The 15361-nt window shown below is 35.7% G+C and overlaps 1 protein-coding gene across 1 annotated transcript in view; it reads right to left on the minus strand.

The window, feature by feature from the left end:
- The window catches only part of sgcd (sarcoglycan, delta (dystrophin-associated glycoprotein)), a 258141-nt gene extending 243229 nt beyond the window's left edge, over positions 1-14912 (minus strand). The window contains exon 1 of the mRNA XM_048165456.1: positions 14799-14912. The gene's annotated coding sequence lies outside the window, so the exon portion shown is untranslated. The remainder of the gene's footprint in view (positions 1-14798) is intronic.
- Between the last annotated feature and the right edge of the window lie 449 nt (positions 14913-15361).

Genomic DNA, 15361 nt, shown 5'->3' on the forward strand with positions numbered 1-15361 from the left:
CAGCTTACACATCTGGAAAGGCACCATCAATGCTGAAAGGTATATCCAAGTTCTAGAACAATATATGCTCCCATCCAGACGTCGTCTCTTTCAGGGAAGACCTTGCATTTTCCAACATGACAATGCCAGACCACATACTGCATTAATTACAACATCATGGCTGTGTAGAAGAAGGATCCGGGTACTGAAATGGCCAGCCTGCAGTCCAGATCTTTCACCCATAGAAAACATTTGGCGCATCATAAAGAGGAAGATCTGAAAAAGAAGACCTAAGACAGTTGAGCAACTAGAAGCCTGTAACATTCCTATTTCTAAACTTGAGCAACTTGTCTCCTCAGTCCCCAGACGTTTGCAGACTGCTATAAAAAGAAGAGGGGATGCCACACAGTGGTAAACATGGTCTTGTCCCAACTTTTTTGAGATGTGTTGATGCCATCAAAAAAATCATTAAAATCAACTTATTTTTCCCTTAAAATTATACATTTTCTCAGTTTAAAAGTTTGATAAGTCATCCATGTTGTATTCTGAATAAAATATTGAAATTTGAAACTTCCACATCATTGCATTCATTGTTTTTATTCACAATATGTACAGTGTCCCAACTTTTTTGGAATCGGGTTTGTATTATTCAATGCCTCTTAAAAGCACACTATGTAAATTTTCGCCGCTAGAGGTCGCCTATACAAAACAAAGGCATAGCTTGATGACACCAAGATTAAGCATGGATCTTGGGAGATGTCGTCTTCACCTCACAGCCGGTGGAAAAGAATCGGGACAGGACTTGGGCAGAAATCATGTTCATGGGTGAGATTATTAACATTTTTATTATGCCACAATCACCGCTTCCGCTTCTTCTGGTCAAGTGTATGTGGGTAACGCAGCACTGTTTTATCATATTGGATACATTTGAGTGTGTTGAAAGTGATGTTATAATGTTACTCTGAGCGTTCGCTCGGTGGCTGCTATGAGACTTGTTGCACACTGCAGTAAGCTAGATCGATATTAGAATATCATATTAATAAATGCTGGATGGCTTGTGTTGATAAATGGCATGCAATTAATTTTAAAACTTATTGTATGTTGGAGAAAATGCTGTATTACTGTTACTAAAAATAAACATCTGGAAACATCTGGGATAATGTAAGAACACAAGTCAACAAAACATATAACACTGTTCTAGTGGTTTTTGGATATTTTAATCTAAAAATCTTACATAGTGTGCCTTTAATGGTATGTCTTGTATGTTATATTTTATATGTTATATTCTTAATGTTTTATCTTCTTAATGTGTTTGATTGTAGTGATTATGTATAGTTCTGAAGTATTGCAGGTATACATCAAATATTTGTGACACATAATTACTGCATGACTTTTAAATCAATATAAAAATATACATGGTGACATAAACAGGGCCATCAGTGGTTGGCTGCTGGGGTTTGCTCAAGACAACTTCTGTGGGGCAGGGGCATCGCTGTTGCCTAGCAGCCACTTCTGACCCTGGCACCACAAGAAACACCAAAGCAAGATCTGTGAATCAATCTGTCTCTAAGGAGTAAGTATATGTCACTCTTTCTCTCTCTCTTATACACACACTCATACTCAGCAGAATTCACAGGGAGCTGGTGCCAGACACACACACACACACTTGCACTATCAAAAAACATGTGTAAATTAATAACACATTTTTTTGTGTCATTTTGTGTACATAATTGAATTGTGACATTAGTGTGAGCAAGAATAACACATGGTTGAGTTAAAAGTAATTCAAAATGTGTTGTCCTTAACTAGACACACAGGTGTGTTAACACCGGTTGTGTTGTTTTTAACACATCTGTTCTAAGAGTGTGTGGGACTGTGCATATGATTGAGCTGTGCAGACACAGACAGGTAAATGGCTCTGGAGTACTTATTAAAACTGGACATTACTGTTGAAGTTCCCTTTAGTAAGGAACTCCTGATCATCTAGTCTAGGGAACAGTCAAATGATGCAACTACAACAACATATCTTGAGTATATAGGCTAACTGTCGGGTTTAGTTTAGTTGTCTTTTTGTTCCCATGTGTTTGTTTCTGGTGGTTCAGTTTAGTCCTGATTTGTCCCTAGTTTGTTTCCTTGATTATGCTGGGTACACACTAAAAGATTTTTAAAATCTTATGAGATTTTCAAAATGCAAGAGACCACGAACGTGAGGACAAAAAATCCTAGATTTAACCGTTTTGCTCCTATAGTGTGTGGTGTGCTGTGATGTGACAAAGACAGCACACCACACACAAACAGATTTTCAACCACAGTCCTGACTGTGAACATGGGAAATCTCACAAAATCTCTCGAGACTTCAGAATAAACATGATGGACAATAGGCAGGAAGAAATTGCGATGATAGTGTTTGGAATGATTTTGACAGAAAATTCAAAAGGGTTTGGGTGAAGTCGTGGAGATGGCAGGAACATGGTCTTTACTTTGTTCTGCGCCATGACAACATTTGCTATGTTTCCATCTTCTGTCAACTCGCTTTCTGATTGGATATTTTTTCGTTTTTTTTTTTTTATTTAAATTTTTTTTTTTTTCGGTTCCCCACACGCATCAGGATTTCTGATCAACATGTTGAATATTTACGATTTCGCGATCAGAGTGGCTCCGACGTTCTTCCGAGCAGATTCAGTCACTCTTAATACAACTCAAACTACAGGAAAATCTGATAAAATAATCTGCAGAGCCATCAAGATAATTGGATTACCTGCTGAAGGGGAGAAATCGGCCCAAAATCAGCAGGATTATCTAACAAATGTAAAACTAGATTGAACAAAGATTATTTGGAGTCAGTTTATTATCTTGAGTGAACTAAACAAGAATGCGCTAAACATGTTGCTAACAAAAGTTCTGTTGACCTAACTTAGATTTTCAAGTATTTGTCCAAAAGTTTGTTTTGGAAATGTTGTCCCAACTATACAAATTTTCTTATCTGAACAAACATTTTTACTTTCAACAATGTCATGCCAGTTCCCAGCATGCATTGCAGCTTGAAAAAAATATGCGGTAACTGATTATTGCTTTGCATTAATACTGTCACAATGTGTTTGTGTGGGGAAACTAGTGATTCATCTTTGTTAGCTTTAAAGTGCTGAATAAGGATCAGTTTTTCAGACCCCTGTGAATACAGTTGCATGTTGACCCGGTCTCAGCAGTTTCCATAAATGACATGGATTCACACAATTTCTTCCACTTTGTAAACAAAGGACACCACAAGCAGACTTGAATGGTTCTCTGCTGCAGTATGCAAGGTGCAGATGTTCTGTTTTAATTGTGAATTCTAAGCAAGGAGGCAATACGTCAGGCCCGTAGAGTGAGCTACCTTAACGTCTCATCCAACTCAATTAAATTTCACCCGTAATTCTTGGCTCCAGCCCACCCTCAGGTCTTGCCACTAAAGCACAGAACAATAAATCACCTCAACCTTGTTGCATCTCCTGAAATCTAACTGAGACAAAAGAACTTTCATTTATTACAGGGTTTGAGTTTGAGGCAGGTGTGGCCACTGCCTCAGTTTCCTCATCAAATTTGTTCACGTGTGGGAGTTTTATTTATTGATACAAACTATGGAATATATGAATGAAATTATGAAACTCGATGCCAGTTTTCCTCAGGCTGATGAGTGCTATTTGGAATGGATTTTGAGGTGAGAGTCAGATATAGACTGTACCTTCAAATTAAATAATACTGTACTTTTGTTAATTTTTATCTGCCCAGTAGGTTTCTGCTTATTAAAGAATTATGAGGTCAGTTTCAATAGTTGTGAAATTAACAGTCTCACAATAGGCTTGATTTGAAGTGCTAGGGATCCGTATGAAAGCTTAAACCAACAATAAATGCACTGTCAAAGACTCTCTCAGTCATAATGGGCTGCAACACGATTTTTAGGGATTTAAAATGCATTTGTAGTGGCATAAAGATGATGCAAGACTGCTCCATTTCCTTATTAAAGAAATAAGACATGAGGCAGTGTGTTACAGTGATTTTACCAAGGGTATGGAGTGTACTTAGGCATTATGGAGGACTAGGAATATCATTTAGTAATAGTGTGAGGGAATCAATAAAAAATAAAAATAAAAATAGAACTTTTTAAATTGACAAACAGACATGTTTAATTTGTGTTTTAAAAAGTGTAATGCAATAAAAAAAAGATAGAAGTAACTTTTTATTTATTTATTTATTTATTACATTTTTAAATGCAAAAATAATTGGCCAACTGATTTGCTTAATCCATTTGCCACCAGCTTTCCTTTGTTCTTTCGCAAAATGCTTGAGTGAACAGTTTGCACGTGGGAGCAATTAATTAACTTTCAATTGAATTTTAAGAATTTTGCAAGGGTCTTAAAATTCTGTTAAAATTTTATTGGCTGCAACTATGTGTCCCAACTGTCTAGTGACTTTTTTTTTTTTTTTTTTAACTGGCAAATGAATTGAAAAAAGCATATGGCAAAGGATAAAAGGATAAAGTATGTTTATTTATTGTAATATTTAATTACATTTTTAAACATGCAGAATCAGAATTTAGATTTTATATATATATATATATATATATATATATATATATATATATATATATATATATATATATATATATATATATATATATAAACTATATTTTGTAAGACAAATGTGCAAAATGTCAATGTTTTATCATTTTTAGAACATTAATGTACATAGTTTATTTTTGTAAGCAATTATAAGTTGGTATAGCCATTGAATTGTATATGTTATAAATATTTATAATATGTAAAGCTAGAAACTATAACAGCTGCACAGTACAGAGACTATAATGATTGACAGCAGCAATAAGCAGCCCACCTGAATGTATCTCAGCCATGAAATAACTTCGCTTAACTTTAGTATTCTGAAGCCATTTCTGTAAAAAAAAGTTTTTTATGAATTCAGTTCAGCTGAATACCAATCACTGAGTGGCCATAACATGACATAATCGCAGCCGAAAGCAGGGGCAAAACAGGAAATAAGAAAGAAAAAAACTAATTCCCGCTTCAGCCGCTTTTTTGGGGTGGAGATGAGTTTGTTATTGTGTATATTCCTGATGCAGTTCTGGCAGCTCCATCCAAACAAGGGGTGGGCAATATGACTAAAATCTTATTTAATGATATAAGTCATTTTATTTCACAATAATGATATATATATATATATATATATATATATATATATATATATATATATATATATATATATATATATCACAATATAGTTATATTTGCTTTAAATAAGGTTTGTATGATGTCAATTTTTGATACCGTTGAAATTTCATAATTCTCATTACCAGTTTCAATATAAAAAAAAAAAAATATATATATATATATATAAACCTCTTAAGCTTATTGAAGACAAGTAAACAGTCAGTGATAAAATAAGAACAAAGAAACTAATTACAAGCAATAAGACAGCAAACTACAATTAAGTACAAATTTATTATTATTAAAGTTACAAAAGTGATTCCGTCAGAAGCAGTTAGTGATTTTCTCTTTGTCTTTTGTTGTTTGATTATAACACAAGCGACAGCAGGTTTGTTAGACTGCTGTCACTTTAAAGGGATAGTTCACCCAAAAGTTTTGGCATCATTTACTCACCCTCAAGTTGTTCTGTATAAACCTGTATATATATATTTTTTTATTTTGTTCTGCTGTACACAAAGGAAGATATTTGGAAGAATGTTTGTAACCAAGCAGATCTCGCCCCACATTGACTACCATAGTAGTTAGTAAAGTGTACAGTGTACATGCTTTGTGTACAGCAGAACAAAGAAATGTCTACAGGTTTGGAACAACTTGAGGGTGAGTAAATGATGACAGAATTTTCATTTTTGGGTGAACTATCCCTTTAAGACCAAATGCACTGATTTAATATTAATATTACTATTACACGTGCTTTCTAAGACATAAATGACTATGTTTATGAGGAAGAATACTCACAATGATGGGCATTTTGACACACAAGTGTGTGTATTTGACTGTTCAAGCCCAATAAGGCTGCAAAAAGTAACCATCATGCTCAGAAACAATCTCTCAGACAGTGCACTCATATCTCAGACAGCGCACGCATATATTGAAATGAGTTCTCTTTCGCTGCTTATATCAACGGTTTAAATTCACTCATTTTTAAAAAGCATTGCTTAAAAATGCATGCAAATGATGCACTTATAACACGGCAATGTGAGCGTGTAACAGAGTTAGAGACAAAAATCCAAAATCTCTACCAGTGGATAAATTTCTACTGGTTAATCGTGTCTACCGGTATAGCACCCATTGATGTGTACTTGGCAAAGAGGAGTCAAAAAGATCTTCCTAGACCATCTTGAATCAGAGAGAGAGTTTGAGTATAAGAAGAGAGTATTAGGGAACACTATGTTAATTTGATCATTTACATATATGTGATTAAATGGAAACAAACTGGTGTAGAACAAAACAACGTTGACTATATAAATCAAGCGATGCTTCTAAATGTCTCTTTTTGTGTTTCACAGAAGAAAGAAAATCATACATTCCTGCTTCCTTCTTTTATGTACACTTGTGTGCTTGTGGTGCACTCAAATGAGTGTTTGCTGATGGTGTGAAGTGAGCTCAGAGCTGTAAGTGTTAGAGGATCTGGTGTTGATAGCTCAGAGATCAGGAGGCGCAGGTGAGTCAGAGCAGTAGTCAGAAGTAATTAAAAACAGGACTGGTCATCAGTGGCCAGTAGAGAGACCTTTGGGAACAAGCTGACAGAAATAAATATCTTGTTCTTAAACTCATTCAATGTGCAAACACACAAAAAAAACCCAAAAGCAAAATTAACTTTCCAAATCTGATTTCAAGATATAGAAATACTCCATAATAATTACTGTAGTTGAATATAGGGTTTCTATAAGTTTTTTTTCTCTCTCGTCCATAGATATGACTACTGTAAATCTCATCTGCACATCTTATTAATCTTGACTTAAGTCTGAAAATCAATGTTTGTAAGATTTATTCCATCTATTTTTTTTATGTATTTGTTACCAGTAGATATATGGACATGGTTATTTATTTACATTTGTAGCTCAAAACATAAGTAGACCCTTGGGGTAAATTGTTCCAAATTAAGGTCTCCAGTGGAATGTTACCCAAAAAATGATAAACCTAATTATCATTCAGCATAACCTATAATCTATAATACAAATCTGTTTGAATGGGCTAGGTGCACAAGGATGGCGCCTGTGAGCTTTGACGATGCGAGCGTGTGCATGATTACTTCCGCTCAAACTCTTCCGGTCTTAGCAACGTTTGCATTTGGCACTTCAGAGTGAAAACAATCATGGCTGCCATATTGAAGGGTCGTTCCAAACCGAAGTGCTCAAAACTGGCCACTTTAAAGGGCCCTCCGGAATGAAGGATTCCGAAGGGTACAACTGATGGACAATTCGGGCCCCCATGATCCTTTGCACAGGGAAGTTGTTTGACATCACAGAATAGGTACAGGAGGTTAGGAATTCGATTTTACCTATAAATTCATATATAGTATTTTTTCTATACTACTGCAGTATTTATACGAGTAAGATTATTATGGTCAAAATGACATTGTACTTCAACAAAAATACTTTACATCTCCCTTTATCAGTCCATTCAAATGTTTCAAATACATAGACACAATATACATTATATTTAAAGTAAAAGATCGGTAGTAGCTTATAATGTTATTACAGTAAATTAATGCGTATTCATACGTACACCAGGGGAAAAAAAAGACGAAGGCGCCTCCTTGATTGTCTCGTTAAGATGATGCTGAAGTGCGTTCCAAAAAAAAAAAGTTTTTTTGACCCCTACACCCTTCATCCCTTCGAAGCTCTCACTCTGGAGGGTAAACCCTTTGAAGGAATTAGGGCATAGGGATGAGCCCTTCCGAATGGAATGCAGGGCCATGTATGAAACTTGGCTAGATATAATGATATAATTTTGTCTGGTTATTTTTTCCATGGTTGGGTAGTTTTTGTGTTACCTAGTTGTTGGGTTAGAGGCTGGTCAATCTTACTGACAGTTGAAACAATACACACCGTGCCGTTTGTTTATGTGTAGGTTATAAGGAGCCTGTCACGATATTCGGTTATGAGAGACGCGGAGCAGCTGTCTGAGGTTCGCAGCCCCCCTGCCGAACAGCAACCCTTCACCGGCTCAGATTTTGGCAACAAACCACTGCGCTTATGACAGGAATATATGTGGAAAATAGAAGAAAACTAATCGAAGTGAAGAGGAAAGGGAACTTTGGGTTTTGGACATAGTGCTTTTAGTCTGTTTGTTGCCATGAGAAAAAATAAGCAAAATATGGTCAAATTTCCCTGTGCAAAAATGGTCATTGCCCAATTTCTATATCCTAATTATTGTTAATGTAATTCATTTTTTTTTAAGATTTCATTGCTTCTACCTTAAGTTAAACTGCTAACAGTGATTGTAAATTAATTGCCTAAATTATTACATTATTTGCTAACTGCATTCTTTAAATTGTGATGTTGACATGCATTCTCTGTAAAGCTGCTTTGAAATGATATGTATCGTGACATGATATGTAATATGATATGTAAAGTGCTATACAAATAAATGTGAATTGAATTGAAATTTGTTTTCAAACGTAATTTATTAAATATTTTTAACTTTTAAAAAGCAATTTTGTTTACCTGTATAAGCTGTATAATTGAGTTGTCATTCTTTTCTGCACTTTTTCACTCACATACACATGTACACGTTTTAAACTCTTGCCTATATTTTTGTGCATTCCTAGGTGTTCTTGCTTATTAATAAATGATCGCCTTTTGATTATTTCTGTTGCCTGTGTTGTTACTCTAGTAATTCTGCGTGATTTTAATTTTCAACATATTTTGGGTTCATTTTTAAGCCAGCAATATAGTCATTTTTAATCAATAGTTGAGTTTGATAAAAACAACCCAGCATGTTGGGTCAAACATTTAACCCAACCAGCTGGGTAAAAACAACCCAACGCTGAGTTTGTCCAATTTTGACCCTGCGTTGGGTTGACAAATAACACAAATTGGGTTGTTTTTAACCCAGCATTTTTTAGAGTGCAGTAATATGTTATTGAAATAAATGTTTTGTACCTGACAACCCAAGAAACATACAGAGAGCAATTACTGTTTGTTTGAAATCATTTGCAGTTGATGTTTTATATTGATCGAACAGTTGTAGCAATTACAGACTACTTGCAACATTGCAATACAAATGTTTTCAACATTATGATTATTGTGATCTGTCTTACATTCCAAACTTCATGAATGTGGGCATGCTGTGGTTCTGTCTTCAAAGGCATAATGTCAACTATTCACTGACAAAAACACACGTCTCACTGGCAAATTATGAAAAGTCCCTCATGAAATGCAGTGAAGGGCGCAAAGTTTTCTGCCTAAACAAATAAATGTTAGTAATCTCAGTAGGATTTATGCTCTGAAGAGCAGTCATATAAATACAACCACAATAAATCACATTGCAGTTGTTCTCTGTGCCTTAATCCATGCCATACTATAAGTGTTTTGCAGCAGCTTACAGTAATTATTTTATCCATGTGCATGTTGTACATCAATACATCCACAGTTTATTTACTTTACCACAGTGAATAAACTCCTGCTTTCAGCTGGACATGTTCAGAATTTTAAATAATTTTGTTACTGTGCAGGAACACAGCATGTATTTTTAAGTAAGTCTAAATAAATGAATTTGTTTATATGGTAAGCACTGGTATCAGCATTACTCTTGTAGGTTTTAGGCAGTGCCCTTTTAGCTAAGATTTTAACTAAAAGTAAAAGAAAATAATTTAGAAAAAAAAAGGCAAACATGACTGTGGGCACCATTCAAAGAATGTTATCCAGGAGAGAAAAATCAAAGGGCTGTCTGAGTCTTTTTGTCTTCCCACAGAAGTGTCTGGACTGGTGGGGTTGATGCTACCTCTCCAGTATGGCTGGAGGGCTTGTGTAATGATTTTGCACAGACAATCCACCACTCACCCAGCACTGATACACTGTAAAATAAAAAAAAAAAAAAATGACTGTGATTTTAATGGTAAAAGACTGTAAAAATGCTACGGTGAAAAACAGCTAATTGGTTTACAGAAAGTTTTCAGTACTATATACAGTGAATAACTGTAATAGATCTAACAGTACATTTAATGTAATTTTACGGTAGAAAAATTGTGAAAAAAACATAAATTGACATTCCCACAATTCCTTGTGTGAAACTTCACATTTGATGTATTTTCATTGAAATAACTCTGTTTTAATAACTCTGTTGTGGCCCAGTAGTGCACAACACAACAAAATTAAAAAAGCAAACATAAGTTCACAACACAACGGAATAAAGCCACAACACAACGAAATCGAGTCACAACACAACGGAATAAAGCCACAACACAACGAAATAAAGCCACAACACAACGGAATAAAGCCACAACACAACGGAAATGCTCCCGACCACTAGGGGGCTCTCAGAGCTCGGTATTGTTAGTATTCCTTGCCAATGTTTTATAGAGTCGGCAGTGATATGAATACCACGATTAGTTTCAACAGTATATAACCAATGTATATCGACATGAAATCTTAATTCAAAATCACTTGAGTGCACAATGGCTTCATATTTATACCTGTGAATGTTTTGAAGCACTACCACGGCGAATGATGAAGGGAACATCTAACAATTCCACCAAGTGGTTAAAACGTATAAATTGTATTCATTACAATGACTTTGTTTAACATTTAAAAACAGAAATCTTCAAATTCCAAAGCTTGTTACTTCCTGTTGGTAAGACTGACAAGCTTTGTAATTTGAACATGTCTGTCTTTCTTCTACAGAATGTAATGAAACATTGACTTCCACAAAAAAACCTGACAAAATGACAACAACAGCAATATAAATATCAAAGAATGCAATCATACTTTCAGTCATAGGTCAGACCATCAGTCTTGCCACCAAACTCATGCTATGCTGAGCCAATGGTCAAAATGCTCAAACAAAATCAAGCTACATATATCTTACTTATACTGGTCTCTGCATAGGAGGAAGTATTTTAAAATAAAAAATAAAACATTTTTGAATTAAAAAAACAACAACAACAACAAAGTGACACTACATGTGTTACACAGTTTAATATAAAAACAAGGTGTTTTTGACTGATATTAATATGTATTTTAAGTAAGATATATACTTTGTTTTGAAAAATAATAAGGATTCATATAGTTTATGAGACCATGTCATTTATGTAAAGTGCTGAAATAACTAAAATGCTCCTATGGGGAATGCTTATTTTTGTTGCGCATACAGTATTCATCCAAGGAATTCTGAGTTGACATTTTTGTAATTACTTTAATTTGCAATATGAAACACTCTGGAGTAAAAATCCTATTGAATTGGTAGTGAGGAGACTGACCTCTGGAAAGCGCATCAAACAGCACATCCATACTCTGTATACGTGCAGACACTCATAAACACACACCTCCTTACACAGGCCATTACCACCTAACCAACTTGTCTAAAGCAGCAAATAACATGTCAGAATTCCCTATGTGGCCACCATATTTACAGCATTACAGCCCGGCACACTCTAATGATGTGTTTTATCTCTCTGCTTTTATGGCTGACATCTCCCTGACACACTCACACACACACATACAGACACACACCTATCCGATGCTTCTCACACATCTCATCTGATCAGCAATAGTAGGGACTCTCTCGAGTTGGCCTTTTGATGGCAGACACTTGACCTTGCCTTTCCTTGTCACTCAGCCCCTAATTTTTCAGGAAAAAGCCTCCTACGTTTATCGGGATCTCATTTAGATGGGGTAGATCTAATGCTCTGCCAACGCTCATCAGTCAGAGAGAGAGAGAGGGCGGGGGGGATGTCTGACCTACACTTATTCAGCGAATGGGGTCAGGATTAGCAGCCATTCTAGGGATGGGTCAGCTAGTCGGCTAGTCATCCAACAACTAGTCAATTAGTGAGGTTGACTAGTTCAGGGATTTTGAAACTCTTGTGAGGAATCCCCTTTCTAATATACACCACTGGTCAAAATCCTCTTATGCTCACCAAGGCTGCATTTATTTGATAAAAAAATAACAACAGTAATATTGTAACATATTATTACAGTTTAAAAGAGCTATTTTAAAATGTAACCTATTCCTGTGATGGCAAAGCTGTCATTAATCCAGTCTTCAGTGTCACGTGATCCTTCAGAAATCATTGTAATAATTAATTTTTATATCCTAATATGCTGATTTGTTGATTAAATAAATACAGTCTTGGTGAGCATAAGAGACTTCTTTAAAAAAGAATCTTAATTATTCCAAACTGTGGACTGGTAGTACATTTATATACACACTCACTGACTACTTTATTATGTACACCTATTTAACTGCTAGTTAACACAAATATCTAATCAGCCAATCACATGGCAGCAACTGGACAGATCAAAAGACGATCTGCTGAAGTTCAAATGGGGAAGAATGGTGTTTTAAGTGATTTTCAATGTGGCATGGTTGTTGGTGCCGTACAGGCTGGTCTGAGTATTTCAGAAACTGCTGATCTACTGGGATTTTCATGGACAACCATCTCTAGGGTTTACAGACAATGGTCTGAAAAAGAAAAAATATCCAATGAGTGGCAGTTTTGTGGGTGTAAATGCCTTGTTGATGCCAGAGGTCAGAGGAAAATGACCAGACTGGTTCGAGCTCAAAGAAAGACAACAGTAACTCAAATAACTGCACGTTACAACAGATGTATGCAGAAGAGCATCTCTGAACGCATATATGTCAAACCTTGAAGCAGATGGGCTTACAGCAGCAGAAGACACACCAGTGCTACTCCTGTCAGCTAAGAACAGTAAACTGAGGCTACAATTTGCACGGGTTCACCAAAATTGGACAATAGAAGACTGGAAATATGTTGCCTGGTCTGATGAGTCTCAATTTCTGCTGCGACATTCAGATGGTAGGGTCAGAATTTGGTGTAAACAACATGAAAGCATGGATCTATCCTGCCTTTTATCAACAGTTCAGGCTGGTCCTGGTGGTGTAATGGTGTGGGGGATATTTTCTTGGCACACTTTGGGCCCCTTAGTATTATTGAGCAACATTTAAATGACACAGCCTACCTGAGTATTGTTTCTGACCATGTCCATTTCTTTATGACCATCTGATGACCATCTTCTGATGGCTACTTCCAGCAGGATAACGTGCCATATCACAAAGCAAAATAATCATCTCAAACTGGTTTCTTGAACATGACAATGAGTTCACTATTCTCAAATGGCCTCCACAGTCACCAGATCTCAATTCAATAGAGCACCTTTGGGATGTGGTGGAACAGGAGATTTGCATCATGGATGTACAGCTGACAAATCTGCAGCAACTGCGTGATGCTATCATGTCAACATGGACCAGAGGAATGTTTCCAGCACCTTGTTGAATCTATGCCACAGAGAATTAAGGCAGTTCTAAAGGCAAAAGGGAGTCCAACCTGGTACTAGTATGAGATAACAATACTGAGTGAATGCTCTTCACAAACAGAATACATTTATCAAATTTTCACTTCAAACCTGCTAAATTCCAGCCTCAGCCATATACATATGTGTGGTTTATTTTATTTTGACTGTTAAAACTATGGCTGTCTGTGGAATTAAATAATTAATCATTTAGTGATTAAACTCATGACTTAGGACCAGTCTTTATGACCACCCTGTGACCCCCTAAACCCCACTTGCAAAAAATGTTTAAAATATATTTTTAGCTTTGGTCCTTTAATGAGCATGTTGTGCTTTATACATTTGTATAATAAGATGGAAATGTTGTTTATTTAAATTCATCATCTTTAAGATAGATGCTTTTAGACACCGCAACACATCTGATGAACCATTCTTAGAGACTTTTTTGGTTTGTTTAAAGTTGAACTTCTTTTAACTTTAGCGCCATTTAGCTATTTTTGAACGCGTCTTAGGTAAAAACACCTGATCAAGGTCACCTGAAACCAGCCTAAGGCTTCCAATTTTTTAAAACTATTTTCTGAGGCCACCTTGAGTCAGTTTGTATATATGTTGTTTGCACATCCCAAGCAGTCACCCGAGGAGGTTCGCCACAATTCCAAGACTGTCTGGCTCCGTACAAAGATGTCGAGCTTATATTTATACACATGATTTCATGGATGCATAACTGGAGCTGATGTCCTATTTGGACTCTGAAGTAACACCTGAACTGATTATGTGTAATGTGAGGTAAAAATAAATGCTACACCCAAGTCAGTGAGTGTATTTATACCTTATTACTGTTACTATCAAAGTGAAAGATGTAATTGTATTAGCATACAAATGTAATGCTTTAGTTTGGCCTAAAGCCATTTTAGCCTTACTAATGAATTGTTTCTCCTCTCAGGGCTGATTTGCTTGCATAATAAGACAGAAAAGAAGAGACAATAAATAAATAAATAAAAATTTGGTTCCACCAACTTAAAAAAAAAAAAAAAAGAGTGAGCAGCACACTTTCAATAACCAACTTTTTGAGATAACCAACTCTGAGCATTACAGTACACTGTATTTCAGTTTTCCATTTCAAATCCACAGTTGCCAAGGTCCAGTGAAGCCTCTCAACCATTTGCCATCACAAATCACAGTTTGACTGAAAGAAGCCACAAATGACCTTTGTTTTAAATAATTTGCTTTCAAGTGCTGCCCACTCAAGCCCAGAAAGCTTACAAATGGAACAAACCCCGCTTTCAAGACATGTAAAGTTCCCTACCGTTTGATGTTTCACGTATTAAATCCCTGGTCTGGAGATCTTGAGTGAGTTTACTGCCTGACTGTCTATTTTTAGCGTTTCCTTCCTAAACCGTATTTGGTGGTCTCCACCTCCGCATGCTAATTTACCAGGCATAACAACAGTGTAAAGCTGGACTCAGCTGTCTGAAGTTATCACCATGCTTGAGTGTACAGCCAGGCTTCCTGACTGGGCCAGTATAGGCTATTTAAGGGAGCTTATTATGAAACACGGCTCCTTTTGCCAATGCAGATGCTTCATAGCTGAAACTACTCTGCCAGAAAATGCTGTAATAATACAAATACTTGAGCTATAAATGTAAAACAGCACTGGATTGGTAGTACTCAAAAATTCTGGTTCATTACTATTATTTATATAGTATTACAGTATTTATTAATGTTATGATTTAGCTTTTATTTTTAGATTTTTCCATTTTGATTTTCATTTTAGTTTAAGTTTTAGTAATATTGTTAAGTGCCTTTGTCATTTTATTAGTTGTTATTTTTTAGTTTAATATTTCTATTTTGCTTTAATTTATTTTTATT

This window comes from Megalobrama amblycephala, linkage group LG18 (assembly GCF_018812025.1).
Source record: "Megalobrama amblycephala isolate DHTTF-2021 linkage group LG18, ASM1881202v1, whole genome shotgun sequence".
In the NCBI taxonomy this organism is placed as follows: Eukaryota; Metazoa; Chordata; class Actinopteri; order Cypriniformes; family Xenocyprididae; genus Megalobrama; species Megalobrama amblycephala.